The sequence below is a fragment of the Neoarius graeffei genome, chromosome 9 (assembly GCF_027579695.1).
Source record: "Neoarius graeffei isolate fNeoGra1 chromosome 9, fNeoGra1.pri, whole genome shotgun sequence".
NCBI lineage: Eukaryota > Metazoa > Chordata > Actinopteri > Siluriformes > Ariidae > Neoarius > Neoarius graeffei.
In genome coordinates this window covers 93438323-93454355 of record NC_083577.1, presented here as the reverse complement: position 1 = coordinate 93454355, position 16033 = coordinate 93438323, and positions in this window count along the sequence as shown.

The following is a 16033-nucleotide window of genomic DNA, read 5'->3' as shown; positions in this document are numbered from 1 at the left end:
GGAAAGTGGTGGCAGAAAGTATAGAAGAAACAGACAGCACCTCAGACTGTCTATGTACAAGGCGCATGACCACTCCTCCCCCAATGCTCAGCCTTCTCTGATATCATTCCAGCTGCCGAGATCAGCTACTCTGTCCTCAGTGCCTCCGTCCACACTGTCATCTTCACTGGCGGCTCCACCTACAATGCTGCCTCATCAACAGACAAACAGCCGAGGACAAGTCAAGTCAAGTTTATTTGTACAGCGCTTTTAACAATAAACATTGTCGCAAAGCAGCTTTACAGAATTTGAATGACTTAAAATATGAGCTAATTTTATCCCTAATCTATCCCCAATGATGAAGCCTGTGGCGACGGTGGCAAGGAAAAACTCTGTCAGACGACATGAGGAAGAAACCTCGAGAGGAGTGGACAAGCAAGTGAACAGAACAATACATCTGCACCCAAGCAGGCAGCACCGAGATCGCCACCAATGAACAGAGAGACTGATATTAAGACATGCAGTGGTCACACTGTAAAGCGCCCAGACTCGATCTCTAATAACAATGACTGTGTTCAAATGTTGAATTTAATTGTTTAATGTTTCACAAGTGTTTTCATTCTTTTCAAATGACTTTAATGTGTTAAAGTGACACAAAAGACTCAAAATGACATTTATTTCTCAATCACTGTTAATACAAAGTATGTTTTATTACTTTCTCTATTTTATGGACTACAAGCTATTTCATAGCTTCCTTTTTTGTAAAAAAAAAAAGAAAGAAAAAAGAAAAAAGGAGAGGTGGTGTGGGATAGGCTCCAGCTTGCCTGCAACCCTGTAGAACAGGATAAAGCAGCTCGAGATAATGAGATGAGATGAGATGAGATGTATTGTTAGTTGCTTTTTGACATCAGTCATTGCCAACATACCGCACATACGCTGTACCAGTTTTACGGCAATAAACATGTTCCCAAAGACTCACTCATTTCTATAGCTGTACATTACATATATTAATGCTATCGTTCTAATACGTTATCGTTACTATAGTAACAGCTCATTCACATTGTGGGAATTTTACATGAAATGAATTGAGTAAGTCTCCAGTGTCAGCGCTCTGTAACAGTCAGAGCTGTAACCATGTTTTTTAACATCTTCAGAACAGAAGAGTTTACACTGTGTGGTTTCTCAGTCATACGACAAGCTGCATTTTTTTGTCTTATTAACTTGAAGAAGGAGAAAAGGAGAGCTGCAATAATATCAGTGAGAACAGGAACTGACTTGCTTTGTGGACAGCTAAGTGTAACTCAAAATGAATAAAAAGTATGATGTGTCATTCTTTAATAAATAAAAAAATGTAATCATTGGGAAATTTTAGTCGTTTAAGAGGAATAAACATGCTCTTATTGTTATTGGTACTGCCTCATCAATGATTATTTTCCTCTAACTGCACCTCACAGAGTGGTTTATTCCCTAACAGTATGTCAAATTGTCAAACAAAAATAAATTTAAAAAACAGATTCACTGCATTTAATACCTTCATACAGAAGGGGAATTAGCTGATATAAATATTTTGTTCTCGCTGTAAATTCTGTGGCGGCATGGTGGTGGTTAACACGGTCGCCTCACAGCAAGAAGGTCCGGGTTCGAGCCCCGGGGCCGGCGAGGGCCTTTCTGTGTGGAGTTTGCATGTTCTCCCCGTGTCCGCGTGGGTTTCCTCCGGGTGCTCCGGTTTCCCCCACAGTCCAAAGACATGCAGGTTAGGTTAACTGGTGACTCTAAATTGAGCGTAGGTGTGAATGTGAGTGTGAATGGTTGTCTGTGTCTATGTGTCAGCCCTGTGATGACCTGGCGACTTGTCCAGGGTGTACCCCGCCTTTCACCCATAGCCAGCTGGGATAGGCTCCAGCTCGCCTGTGACCCTGTAGGACAGGATAAGCGGCTACAGATAATGGATGGATGGATGGATGGATGGATGGATGTAAATTCTGTCAGTCAGCTGCTTATTTTTATTACTAACACATCAACAAAAATCGATAAGCGAAATATAATGATACACTTTTAGAATAACTCTGATCTGAATTATTATTCGGGTGGTGTAGTGGTTAGCGCTGTCGCTTCACAGCAAGAAGGTTCTGGGTTTGAACCCAGCGGCTGGCGAGGGCCTTTCTGTGCGGAGTTTGCATGTTCTCCCTGTGTCTGCGTGGGTTTCCTCCGGGTGCTCCGGTTTCCCCCACAGTCCAAAGGCATGCGGTTAGGTTAATATGGGACGGCCTTGGGCTGAGGTGCCCTTGAGCGAGGCGCCTAACTCCCAACTGCTCCCTGGGTGCTATTAGCATGGCTGGGTGTGCGTGTGTGCTCATTGTGCCTGTGTACGTTCACTGCTTCAGATGGGTTAAATGCAGAGAGGAAATTTCACAAGTGTGTGATGAATAAATTTGTGCTTTCTTTATTCAGGTTTTAAAAAGGAATGGAAAGAGCTAATCTGATTGGACAACAGTGTCCTTTAAAAGGTGTTATCAGGGGTGGAGTTGAGATTTTATATTCGAATTTGTTTCATTAGTTATGTTTACATTCTGAATTGCCCTTATTTTTTCACTAAGTGTGAAAATTTGTTGCTTGGTTTATCAGTAGCTGTGGCTCAATACCACCATCTGCTGGTCAGTGGATAGTTTTGCAGCTTCTTTTGATGACGATTATAGAGTTAAGAGTTCGAAAGATCTGGAAAAAAAATCTAGTCTGTTGTTCAGTCAGTAAATGGGTTTTAAAGTAAAAATTATTTTTTTCTATTTAAGCTGAAGAAGAAGACACTGCTATACGTGACATTATATTTTGACATTTTGAGGCATTATAAACTGCTATCAAAAGTTTTTGTTAAAATAATTTCGTGTGATAAATGTTTTGCACCCAAATATTGCTGAATGGTCTAAAAGAAAATATATAAATATATCCACAAAGCATGAAGGGTTAATATCTTACCTTCCTGAAGTTTTTTTTCCTGTTAGTATTTTATTCCTCTTATACCACAGCAATTTTCAATAATTACATTTCTTTTGCTTGTAAAAAATGACACATTGTAGTTTTTAATCCATGAGTTAGTTCCTGTTGATGTTGGAAATCTTGAAAGTTACAGGTTTATCTCTGACTGTCTCAGAGTACAGATGCTTCCAAAACCTCTCCTAATAAATTCCTGCTCAGTGGACTGACAGAGAGGAGGCGAGGACACGGCGTCCAAACACCAATTCATCTTGTGTTGGTAAAGGGGTGCCAATACTTTATACACTGCAGCACTGTATTGTGAGTGTAGTTACAGTGTAGGTACACATACTAAACGTAGGTTCACCTTACAGAACATGCGTTCTTGAGCTCATTGATTTATGACTCTTTTCTCAAACCCACAAATATGGACTTCTTTCTGTTTTCCCTCAGATGTCCCACAAGAGGACAGAGTTCTGCAGACTTCTGCCAGAAACAGGAAACTGTCACGCTCCGCTGAGAACATGAACATGAGCTGGAAATGAATTCAGATCTTAATTTCAGAACGTCACATTGGAGCAGTGACTCGAGTTAGAACTGATCTCCAAGCTTCTGTCAGAATTCTGGTTGGATATTTGTCTTCTCTTCTTGTTAGAATTGGTAGAGTTCAGTTACAGTGGTGCTTGAAAGTTTGTGAACCCTTTAGAATTTTCTATATTTCTGAATAAATATGACCTAAAACATCATCAGATTTTCACACAAGTCCAGAAATTCCTACACCCAGTGCTGCATCTAACCATCCTCACCTCCAACCAGTGGCTCACCTCATCCCAGAGTTCGATCCTAGTGCTCCCATCATGCTTCTCCTCGGACGAGGCATCATTTTGGTCCACAAAGTGCGGAAATCAAATCAAATCAAGTTTATTTGTACAGCGCTTTTAACAATAAACATTGTCGCAAAGCAGCTTTACAGAATTTGAACGACTTAAAACATGAGCTAATTTTATCCCTAATCTATCCCCAATGAGCAAGCCTGTGGCGACGGTGGCAAGGAAAAACTCCCTCAGACGACATGAGGAAGAAACCTTGAGAGGAACCAGACTCAAAAGGGAACCCATCCTCATTTGGGCAACAACAGACAGCCTGACTATAATATTAACAGTTTTAACAGGTATAACCCTCAACTGTCCTCATGGGGCCGTCCTTCACAGGAGTGGGGCGATAAAACTCCGACCAGACACAGGGCACCAGGATGGATCAAGCAGGTCCGAGGGGCAGAAGAGGCCAGCATCTCAATCTGCTCTGGCTGGATGCTTGATTGGGTGATGGGAGCACACTCCTCAGCAATGATGAGATGCAGATGGGACCCTTAGGCCTGGCCAAGACAATTCAGTTACATTTCACCGGGTCTGGGACATGCGACAGAACGTCTGACGGCCGATTCCCTGCAGGCTACGATAGCCAGTCGAGGTCCCCACCGTCTCCACCAAAAGATTTCCTGTTGACTCCATGTAACTCAGAGGGACAGATTTGGGGTGGGGGGGGGGGGGGGGGGGGAAGAGAAAGAAAACACAGGTGGTTAGGTATGCCCAATGTCACCTGAATAAGTAGGAACAGTATACATATTGCACCGAGTACAAGCAGGGACTCCGGCAACTAACTATGACAGCATAACTAAAAGGAGAGAGCCAGAAGGTAACACAGGCATGAGGGAGCCCCGGGACATAAAGCAGCCAGCCACTGCACCGTCAACAAACTCGAGTGAGCAAGCGAGTGGGGACTGACAGCATCCATACATCCCAGTTTACCAAAACACTCTATGTCTGAGGACCCTCCAGATCTACTCCTTTACCTCATAAACACCATTAACAAAAGGCTTGACTAAACAGATATGTTTTCAGCCTAGACTTAAATGCTGAGACTGTGTCTGATTCCCGAACATTACTTGGAAGGCTGTTCCATAACAGTGGGGCTTTGTAAGAAAAGGCTCTGCCCCCTGATGTAGCCTTCACTATATGAGGTACCAGCAGATAGCCTGCACCTTTTGATCTAAGTAGGCGTGGCGGGTCATAGAGGAGCAGAAGTTCACTCAGGTACTGTGGTGCGAGACCATTTAGTGCTTTAAAGGTCAATAGTAGTATTTTATAATCAATACGAAATTTGATTGGGAGCCAATGCAGTGTGGATAAGACAGGCGTGATGTGGTCATATTTTCTAGTTCTAGTAAGGACTCTTGCTGCGGCATTTTGAACTAACTGGAGCTTGTTTATGCACTTATTGGAACATCCAGACAGTAAGGCATTACAATAATCCAACCTGGAGGTAACGAAAGCATGGACTAGTTTTTCTGCATCATGCAATGACATTAAATTTCTTATCTTTGCAATATTTCTGAGATGAAAGAAAGCTATCCGGGTGATGTTATCAATGTGAGTTTCGAATGAAAGACTGGGGTCAATAATCACTCCGAGGTCTTTTACTGCTGCACGTGAAGAAACAGAAAGGCCATCCAGAGTTACTGTGTAATCAGAAAACTTACTTCTAGCTTTATGTGGTCCTAGCACAAGTACTTCAGTCTTGTCAGAGTTAAGCAGAAGGAAATTTATAAGCATCCAGTGTCTAATGTCCTTAACACATTCCTCAATTTTATTAAGCTGGTGTCTCTCATCAGGTTTTGCAGAGACATACAACTGTGTGTCATCAGCATAACAGTGGAAACTAATACAATGTTTATGAATAATATCGCCCAAAGGTAACATATATAGAGAAAAAAGCAGTGGACCCAAGACAGAACCTTGTGGAACACCAAACTTTACCTCGGTACGTCTAGAAATATCACCATTTATATCGACATACTGATAACGATCAGTTAGATAAGACCTGAGCCAGGAGAGGGCCATTCCCTTAACTCCCACAACATTTTCTAGTCTATCCAGAAGAATGGAATGATCAATGGTATCAAATGCTGCACTAAGGTCAAGCAACACAAGTAGCGAGACACAGCCCTGATCAGACGCCAACAGTAGGTCGTTTACTACTTTAACCAGTGCTGTCTCTGTGCTATGATGAGGTCTAAATCCTGACTGATACATTTCATGGATGTTATTCCTATGTAAATATGAGCATAACAAGTGAATGGTCCACATGAGGCACCCTATGCCCAGAAACTCAACCTGGGATGGGTGATAGTTGGAAATGTGTGCTTAGGAGGTGTTCACAAACCCACCATAGTGAATACATTCTACACCAGTACTATAAAACAGAAATGTCCCTCCATCTTTGAACCTTGAAAACTTTCAAGCTTTGAAACTTGAAAATTTCAAATGAGCCAATATTTGGCATGAAATTTCAAAATGTCTCACTTTCGACATTTGATATGTTGTCTATGTTCTATTGTGGATACAATTTCAGTTTTTGAGATTTGTAAATGATTGCATTCCATTTTTATTTACACTTTGTACTTTGTCCCAACTTTTTGGGAATCAGGGTTGTATAATGAGGGCGGCATATACAGTTAGGTCCATATATATTTCGACACTGACACAAATTATTTTTTTACCTGTTTACTGAAACATATTCAAGTTATAGTTATATAATGGACATGGACATAAAGTCCAGACTTTCAGCTTTCATTTGAGGGTATCCACATTAAAATTAGATGAAGGGTTTAGGAGTTTCAGCTCCTTAACCTGTGCCACCCCATTTTTAAAGGGACCAAAAGTAATTGGACAATTGACTCAAAGGCTATTTCATGGGCAGGTGTGGGTAATTCCTTCGTTATGTCATTCTCAATTAAGCAGATAAAAGGCCTGGAGTTGATTTGAGGTGTGGTGCTTGCATTTGGAAGATTTTGCTGTGAAGAAAACATGTGGTCAAAGGAGCTCTCCATGCAGGTGAAACAAGCCATCCTTAAGCTGCGAAAACAGAAAAAACCCATCCGAGAAATTGCTACAATATTAGGAGTGGCAAAATCTACAGTTTGGTACATCCTAAGAAAGAAAGAAAGCACTGGTGAACTCGTCAATGCAAAAAGACCTGGACGCCCACAGAAGACAACAGTGGTGGATGATCGCAGAATAATTTCCATGGTGAAGAGAAACCCCTTCACAACAGCCAACCAAGTGAACAACACTCTCCAGGAGGTAGGCATATCAATATCCAAATCTACCATAAAGAGAAGACTGCATGAAAGTAAATACAGAGGGTTCACTGCACGGTGCAAGCCACTCATAAGCCTCAAGAATAAAAAGGCTAGATTGGACTTTGCTAAGAAAGCATCTAAAAAAGCCAGCACAGTTCTGGAAGAACATTCTTTGGACAGATGAAACCAAGATCAACCTCTACTAGAATGATGGCAAGAAAAAAGTATGGCGAAGGTGTGGTACAGCTCATGATCCAAAGCATACCACATCATCTGTAAAACACGGCGGAGGCAGTGTGATGGCTTGGGCATGCATGGCTGCCAGTGGCACTGGGTCACTAGTGTTTATTGATGATGTGACACAGGACAGAAGCAGCCGGATGAATTCTGAGGTATTCAGAGACGTACTGTGTGCTCAAATCCAGCCAAATGCAGCCAAACTGATTGGTCGGCGTTTCATAATACAGATGGACAATGACCCAAAACATAAAGCCAAAGCAACCCAGGAGTTTATTAAAGCAAAGAAGTGGAATATTCTTGAATGGCCAAGTCAGTCACCTGATCTCAACCCAATTGAGCAGCATTTCACTTGTTAAAGACTAAACTTCAGACAGAAAGGCCCACAAACAAACAGCAACTGAAAACCGCTGCAGTAAAGGCCTGGCAGAGCATTAAAAAGGAGGAAACACAGCGTCTGGTGATGTCCATGAGTTCAAGACTTCAGGCAGTCATTGCCAACAAAGGGTTTTCAACCAAGTATTAGAAATGAACATCTCATCTCATCTCATTATCTCTAGCCGCTTTATCCTTCTACAGGGTCGCAGGCAAGCTGGAGCCTATCCCAGCTGACTACGGGCGAAAGGCGGGGTACACCCTGGACAAGTCGCCAGGTCATCACAGGGCTGACACATAGACACAGACAACCATTCACACTCACATTCACACCTACGCTCAATTTAGAGTCACCAGTTAACCTAACCTGCATGTCTTTGGACTGTGGGGGAAACCGGAGCACCCGGAGGAAACCCACGCGGACACGGGGAGAACATGCAAACTCCACACAGAAAGGCCCTCGCTGGCCACGGGGCTCGAACCCGGACCTTCTTGCTGTGAGGTGACAGCGCTAACCACTACACCACCGTGCCGCCCGCATCTGAATTGTTTTGTTCAAAATTCATTGTGGTAATGTACAGAACCAAAATTAGAAAAATGTTGCCTCTGTCCAAATATTTATGGACCTAACTGTATGTCTTTAAAACTTCCAATTCAGAAAACAAAATGGACATGGCGGCTTGATCTCTTTCTGCTTGCTGACTCTGACTTTGTGCAGTTTATTTCATAAAGCCTAGGTCACAACCGGACATACGATTTTTTGGCCGTGCGATTTTTGGCGTTTCCCAAATCACTGCTGTTTTTTTTGTTCATGGAGAAAGACGCACGTTGGCCGTAAGTTTGTCTTGCAACCTGAAAAAAACGTAAGCACCCATAGAGTTTGTTTGACATGACAAAGAACCTCTGCGGCTGGTCTGCGGCTCGAAAATCAGCACGTCACACGCGCGCCCTCCATGCGTTTCACACGTGCCCTCCGTGCGTTTCTTGCGTTTTTTGCACGTAGACAGGCCGTAGGAGCACGTACGGCCGGTTGTGACCGAGGCTATACATACAGATTTTTACTTGGAGATGAATGCAACCGATGGCATGGCTTTTTCAACTCTATGGGAAGCTCTCAAGTCTTATCTTGGAGGGCAGATAATCGCTTATAGTACACATGCTAGGAAAGTCCACCATAACAAGATTGAGGATGTGTCTTCCAGGATCAAGGCAGTAGATAGTCTCTTATCCTCATCTCCAACCTCTGATTTGGTTAAATAGAGAATAGGGTTACAGGATGAAGTTAATCTCTTAGCCACTTCCCAGGTGGAAAGGCTAATCTTAAAGTCTTGCAGTTGATTTTATGAAGAGGGGGATAAACCCTCCAAATTACTGGCCAGTCAACTTCATCAAAAAACTGCTTCTCACATCATTCCACAGATTAGATTATCCGATGGCTAATTAAGTGAAGATCATCAAAATATTAATAATCACTTTAAAGAGTTCTACTCCAAGCTATATTCTTCGGATTTGAAACCAGACCAACACCAATTTGACACTTTTTTTTCTAAATTCAGAATTCCTACAATTGCCTCTGGTATCAAGGGGGATTTAGAACCTCTTACAATAGAGGAACTCACCTGTTCAATAATGGGCCTTCAGAGTGGGAAAGCCCCAGGCCCAGATGGGTTTCCCACTGAATTTTATACAAAATTTAAAGATCAACTGGCCCCTATTCTTGTGTCAGTTTATAAAGAAGCATTGGAAAATAATATTCTCCCACCCACACTCCGACAGGCATCTATTACACTGCTGTGAAATAAAAATAAAAACCCACTTGACGCTTCATCCTATAGACCAATCAGTCTGACAAACTGTGACGGTAAAGTTTTTTTCAAAAGCTCTTGCACTTCGCCTTGAGCGAGTCCTTCCCTATATTATTTCTGATGACCAGACTGGATTTGTTCAGGGCAGGCAGTCTTATTTTTATTTGAGACAGCTGTTTAACATAATTTATACAAAATCTGACACCTCATCTCCAGAATCAGTCATATCACTCGATGCGGAAAAGGCATTTGATAGGGTCAGGTGGGAATACCTTTTTTCCATACCCTGAATCAATTTGGATTTGGACCTAAATTTATTAAATTAATCAAACTAATCTACACTGACCCAACTGCTTCAGTCCGTACCAACTCTATCTCCTCTGATTATTTTTCTCTTCAGAGAGGGACTAAACAGGGAGACCCACTTAGTCCATTGCTTTTTGTTTTATCCATAGAGCCACTTTCTTTTGCTCTAAGAAGTAATGTTAATATCCAAGGTATAACACGGGGCAGTTTAACACACACTGTCTCACTTTATGCAGATGATCTACCGGTATTATTATATATAACCAACCCCACTTATACCATACCAGAAGTTCTTCATGTTCTGGAAGACTTTGGGAACATGTCAGGGTACAAACTCAACTATGATAAAAGTGAGTATTTTCCTATCAACACACATGCTAAGAATGTTCACAATCTGCCATTTAAACTTTCCATTGGACTCATTTACATATTTGGGGGTCAAGGTCACCAAATCCTTTCATAATTTATTTAAGAATAATTTTACCCCACTCCTAGAACAGTCCAAAAAAGATATTAAGTGATGGTCTACTTTACCATTATCCCTTATTGGGAGAGTGAATTCTGTAAAGATGAACATAGTGCCTAAATATCTGTATTTATTCCAAGCTATACCTGCGTTTATACCACAATCATTTTTTAAGATATTCAACCAGATGATATCTGCCTTTATTTGGAATAATAAATCTGTAAGCATTAGAAAAGAATTTATGGAAAGACCAAAAACTGTAGGTGGGCTCTCCCTTCCACACCTCCGCTCATATTACTGGGCGGCAAATCTTAACGCCATCTCACTATGGTTAAAGGATTGGAATGGCGCTACCCCAGCTTGGCTTCAGATTGAACTGGCCACGAGCAACCCACATTCACTTCCTGCTCTACTCTGTTCATCTCTGCCATCAATAGTGAAGAACATCAAAGGGAACATAATTGTAACCCAGTCTCTACGTATTCTGAGACAATTTAAAAAATGTTTGGGTATTCAACAGATCTCCATACATTCACCTATAGTGAATAATCACCTTTTTCAGCCATCTTTGTTAGATAAGGGCTTCCAGACATGGCATAATAAGGGTATACATTGCACTGGAGATTTGTATATTGACAATGTATTTGCCAGATTTGAACAACTGTCTCAGAAATTTCAACTGAACAACACTCACTTTTTCCGTTATTTACAAGTCAGGGATTTTGTACGTAAAAAAAATTTGCTATCTTTCCAGGTATTCCCCCCTTAACATGTTTGGATTCTCTATTGAAAGTTAATTTTATTACTAAAGGTAGTTTTTCAATTATTTACACTCACATTATGGCTAGACATAATCCTTCTATTTCACATATCCGAGAACAATGGGAAAACGATATGGGGGTCACACTCTCTGATGAGGACCGGGATATGGCCCTCGCCAGGGTTCATTCATCCTCTATATGTTCAAGGCATGCCTTAATACAGTTTAAAGTGTTACATCAGCTACATTTTTCCAAGGCTAAACTTGCAAGAATATTCCCAAACTTTAAGTCATTGGGCATACCTAACCACCTGTGTATTGGGCATACCTAACCACCTGTGTTTTCTTTCTCTTCCCCCCCCCCACCCCAAATCTGTCCCTCTGAGTTACATGGAGTCAACAGGAAATCTTTTGGTGGAGACGGTGGGGACCTCGACTGGCTATCGTAGCCTGCAGGGAATCGGCCGTCAGACGTTCTGTCGCATGTCCCAGACCCGGTGAAATGTAACTGAATTGTCTTGGCCAGGCCTAAGGGTCCCATCTGCATCTCATCATTGCTGAGGAGTGTGCTCCCATCACCCAATCAAGCATCCAGCCAGAGCAGGTCATGATATATTTTTTACCATATTAACATGCCATTGTGCGTCATGCCTGATGTAAAGACTCTCGTCTCTGCGAGCCTACCACACAGATTTAATACTTGTCATTTTTAGGGCATACCTAACAACGTGTTTTCTTTCTCTCCCCCCCCATCTGTCCCTCTGAGTTACATGTTGATCCTGGGATTGAGATGCTGGCCTCTTCTGCCCCTCGGACCTGCTTGATCCATCCTGGTGCCCTGTGTCTGGTCGGAGTTTTATCGCCCCACTCCTGTGAAGGACGGCCCCATGAGGACAGTTGAGGGTTATACCTGTTAAAACTGTTAATATTATAGTCAGGCTGTCTGTTGTTGCCCAAATGAGGATGGGTTCCCTTTTGAGTCTGGTTCCTCTCGAGGTTTCTTCCTCATGTCGTCTGAGGGAGTTTTTCCTTGCCACCGTCGCCACAGGCTTGCTCATTGGGGATAGATTAGGGATGAAATTAGCTCATGTTTTAAGTCGTTCAAATTCTGTAAAGCTGTTTTGCGACAATGTTTATTGTTAAAAGCGCTGTACAAATAAACTTGATTTGATTTGATTTGACTTGAAGTCCTATCTGTGACAAATGTAAACAGACCACAGCAACCATCTACCATATGTTCTGGTCATGCTCAAAGCTTGCTCCCTTTTGGTTATCCTTTTTTGATACCGTGTCTCAGACATATGGATATGATATTCAGCCCTCCCCTTTAGTTGCTATTTTTGGTATAATTCCCAACTCAGAACATTGTAGTTTCCTGGCTTACCTGCAGAAGGTGGTCGCGTTTTCCTCCTTATTGAGGAGACGATTAATTCTATTTAAATGAAAAGATGCAACTCCTCCAACACACAGCCACTGGATCAGAGATATGATGTAGAATATAAAACTTGAGAAAATCAGATGCACACTTAATGGTTCCCTTCAGACATTCTACAAAACCTGGGACCCGTTTGTAAACTATATCAATGTTACCAGGCCTAGAACTTTGACTTTACTGAATCTTGATCTGTTCTATATGAATGTATTTGGATGCACTTTTTTTTGTTTTTGTTTGTTTGTTTACTATGCTTTGATTTTGTCTGTTTTTTGATTGTCTTGTTTAGTGTCAGCACAGTTGTTATATCCTGAAAGACACCCTTCATTCTGATATTGTGTGTTTAATGATAAAACTCTCATGAATAATATGTTTAAAAAAAACCCCACCTGACTCGAATTTCACTTTCAAATTAACTGCTAATCCTAGAGGTTCACATACTTTTGCCACTCACAGATATGTAATATTGGATCATTTTCCCCAATAAATAAATCTCATCTCATTCATCTCATCTCATTATCTCTAGCCGCTTTATCCTGTTCTACAGGGTCGCAGGCGAGCTGGAGCCTATCCCAGCTGACTACGGGTGAAAGGCGGGGTTCACCCTGGACAAGTCGCCAGGTCATCACAGGGCTGACACATAGACACAGACAACCATTCACACTCACATTCACACCTACGCTCAATTTAGAGTCACCAGTTAACCTAACCTGCATGTCTTTGGACTGTGGGAGAAACCGGAGCACCCGGAGGAAACCCACGCGGACACGGGGAGAACATGCAAACTCCGCACAGAAAGGCCCTCGCCGGCCCCGGGGCTCGAACCCGGACCTTCTTGCTGTGAGGCGACAGCGCTAACCACTACACCACCATGCCGCCCCAATAAATAAATGACCAAGTATAATATTTTTGTCTCATTTGTTTAACTGGGTTCTCTTTATCTACTTTTAGGACTTGTGTGAAAATCTGATGATGTTTTAGGTCATATTTATGCAGAAATATAGAAAATTCTAAAGGGTTCACAAACTTTCAAGCGCCACTGTAATTCTGACCATGTGTTGATTTCAGAAAACCCAAAATAAATTAAAACTTGTGCACCAAATTCTTCTTTTTTTCTATTAAAGGTGTATGTTGTAATTGTTGTTCCCCAGAAAAAGAACAGTTCAAGAGAATAATCACAGAAAAGCTGTGCATGTTACAGTCCCAACACTGGCTGCCAGTTAGGTTCAGAAGTATCGCTGCTTGTCGATAAGTCACTGAATTGTGTCGGACCAAAACACATCACAGATCTCAGAAGAATAGGAATCTCTCAGATCACAATAGACTGATCATGGCGATTGCGATGTGGTTGCTGCTCAAAGCTGTGTACATCTTAGACAAACTAAAAACACTCTTCTCTTCCCCATGCCTTTGACACTTAACGTTTTCTACCTATATTTTGCTTTTAGGTATGGGAGCCATGAAATGGCCTTTGTGTATAAAATGTGCTACATACTGTATATGAATAAACTCACGCTGCGAGTGCTAACTTGCTAGAAACCATCCATATTTTCACACAAAGGAGGCTAATAAGGATGTGGTTCAGTTCTTTATTTAAAGACATAGTGCAAGCAAAAAAAAAAAAAATCCAAATTATTGATCAGAGTTCAAAGTCAGGAACAAGCAAGGTGCACTGCAAACAACAGTAAGTCACATGATCAGAGTTTAAAGTCAGAGCCCAGGCGAAGTTCAGGCGATCAGCATACAGAGTAAATCAGGCAGAGCAGAAATCAGAAACCAGGGAATGACTCGAGAGGACTGAGCGTTGCTCTGCACCATGAGTCCTTTTAAAGTCTCGGGAGTGTTGTGAGATGAGAGGCAGGCATGTGTGATTAGCATGGTTGGCTTGAGCATGGGAGAGATCATGCAAATGGCTGAGAGCTGGAGGTTCAATGCTGTGTGTGCTCAGAGGAATCAGAGTCCACCACTGACTCTGGTGCAGAGTGACACATATTTGGAGTGTATCACAATTTTCATTCCTCTTATGAAATGATATGATAAATGAGTTCTAACTGACTTTTGTTAGAAAATTACCCCATATTTCTCCTCAATTTCTTCAACTGCCAATTCCCTCCCACTAGTCAGCTCTTTTCCATCACACGACGGCCACCAAACATGGAGAAGGTGAGGACTAATACATGCTTCCTCTGAGACACATCAAGACAACCAACCACCTTTTTTCAAACTGCTGCTCGTGTGGCGTCACAGGCAGGAAACCACTATCTGCCTTCTACCGCATACACGAGCTCACAGATGCCCTGATTGGCTAGTGTCAGTGTGACTGACAGAAGAGTGATGGTATGCCCCTCCCACCCAGAGAGCTCATAACCTCCTGATGATAGGTTGATCGCCTTTCTGTCATGTCACTTTTTTTTTTTACACATTTTTCATTTAATCACAGATCATCACTACGAAAAACCCATATGGACATGTTCATGTGTTGAAAAATAAATTTTTATATGATTATATTATTAAACAATCGACATGTCTATCTTCATCATATTAACCCATGTGCAGTACACAGTATCATGATGAATTTGTTTGAGATGGAAGTCTAAATGTAGCTCCAGCAGCCTCGATGGCTTTCACACAGCAGTGGATTTTGGACACAGTGTGTTGTTCAGCGCAGATCAAACAGACCATGAAGTTGTGGCACGACGCCTGCATGTCTGAAAATAATAACGATTAGGAGGAATGATAAACCCCACCAGGTGGAGTAAGAATGCAGGACACTCAGCAAACGTTCCTCTAAAGGACAATCAGTTCCACACCATTTCAGAGAAATAAACAGGGTTTATATGGACTTTAATTATAACCAATTTGACATGCTGTAATCTATAATATTATCCATACAGGACACTTTTTTGATGGAATAAAAACATGTTCTATTCCCTTCTACTGGGTTTCATTCATTTGGTTTGATAGCATGCAATATTGTTAGCATATCGCTTATTCTACATGTATTACATCACTCTACCCAATGGAGAATGAGCATTGAATATGGTTTATGATATTGCACGGTTGTCATGACAACATGACGTCACACGTCGGAGCTGATGTGAATATCCACTGAGAGAGTTTTCTGCTGCGCATGCGCGAAGCATTTCTTTGTTCTCCAGCGGTGCCCGCAGTAAACTGTCACAGTGAACTGAAAATGGCATAAGATACGTATTACACGTAAAACTTCTGCATTGGATATTCTAAGTTACCCCTCTGTTCTTAACTCTTTGTAAACTCTATAATTGTTCCAATGTGTATAATAATAATAATAATAATAATAATAATAATAATGGCTTTTTTCATCTTTGACTCATTCAATATCATGCTAGCTGAATGGAATATATCTGATATGACACTCAACGCCAGCCAATATTTAAATATAATATGAACAGTAGAACAGGATAAAGCGGCTAGAGATAATGAGATGAGATGAGTCCCACTCTAGATCAGCAGAGGGCACCCTTGCCTGAGTTTTAAACTGCTTCCTCTCGGGCCCCTCTCACTTCCTGCATTGCTATGTTCA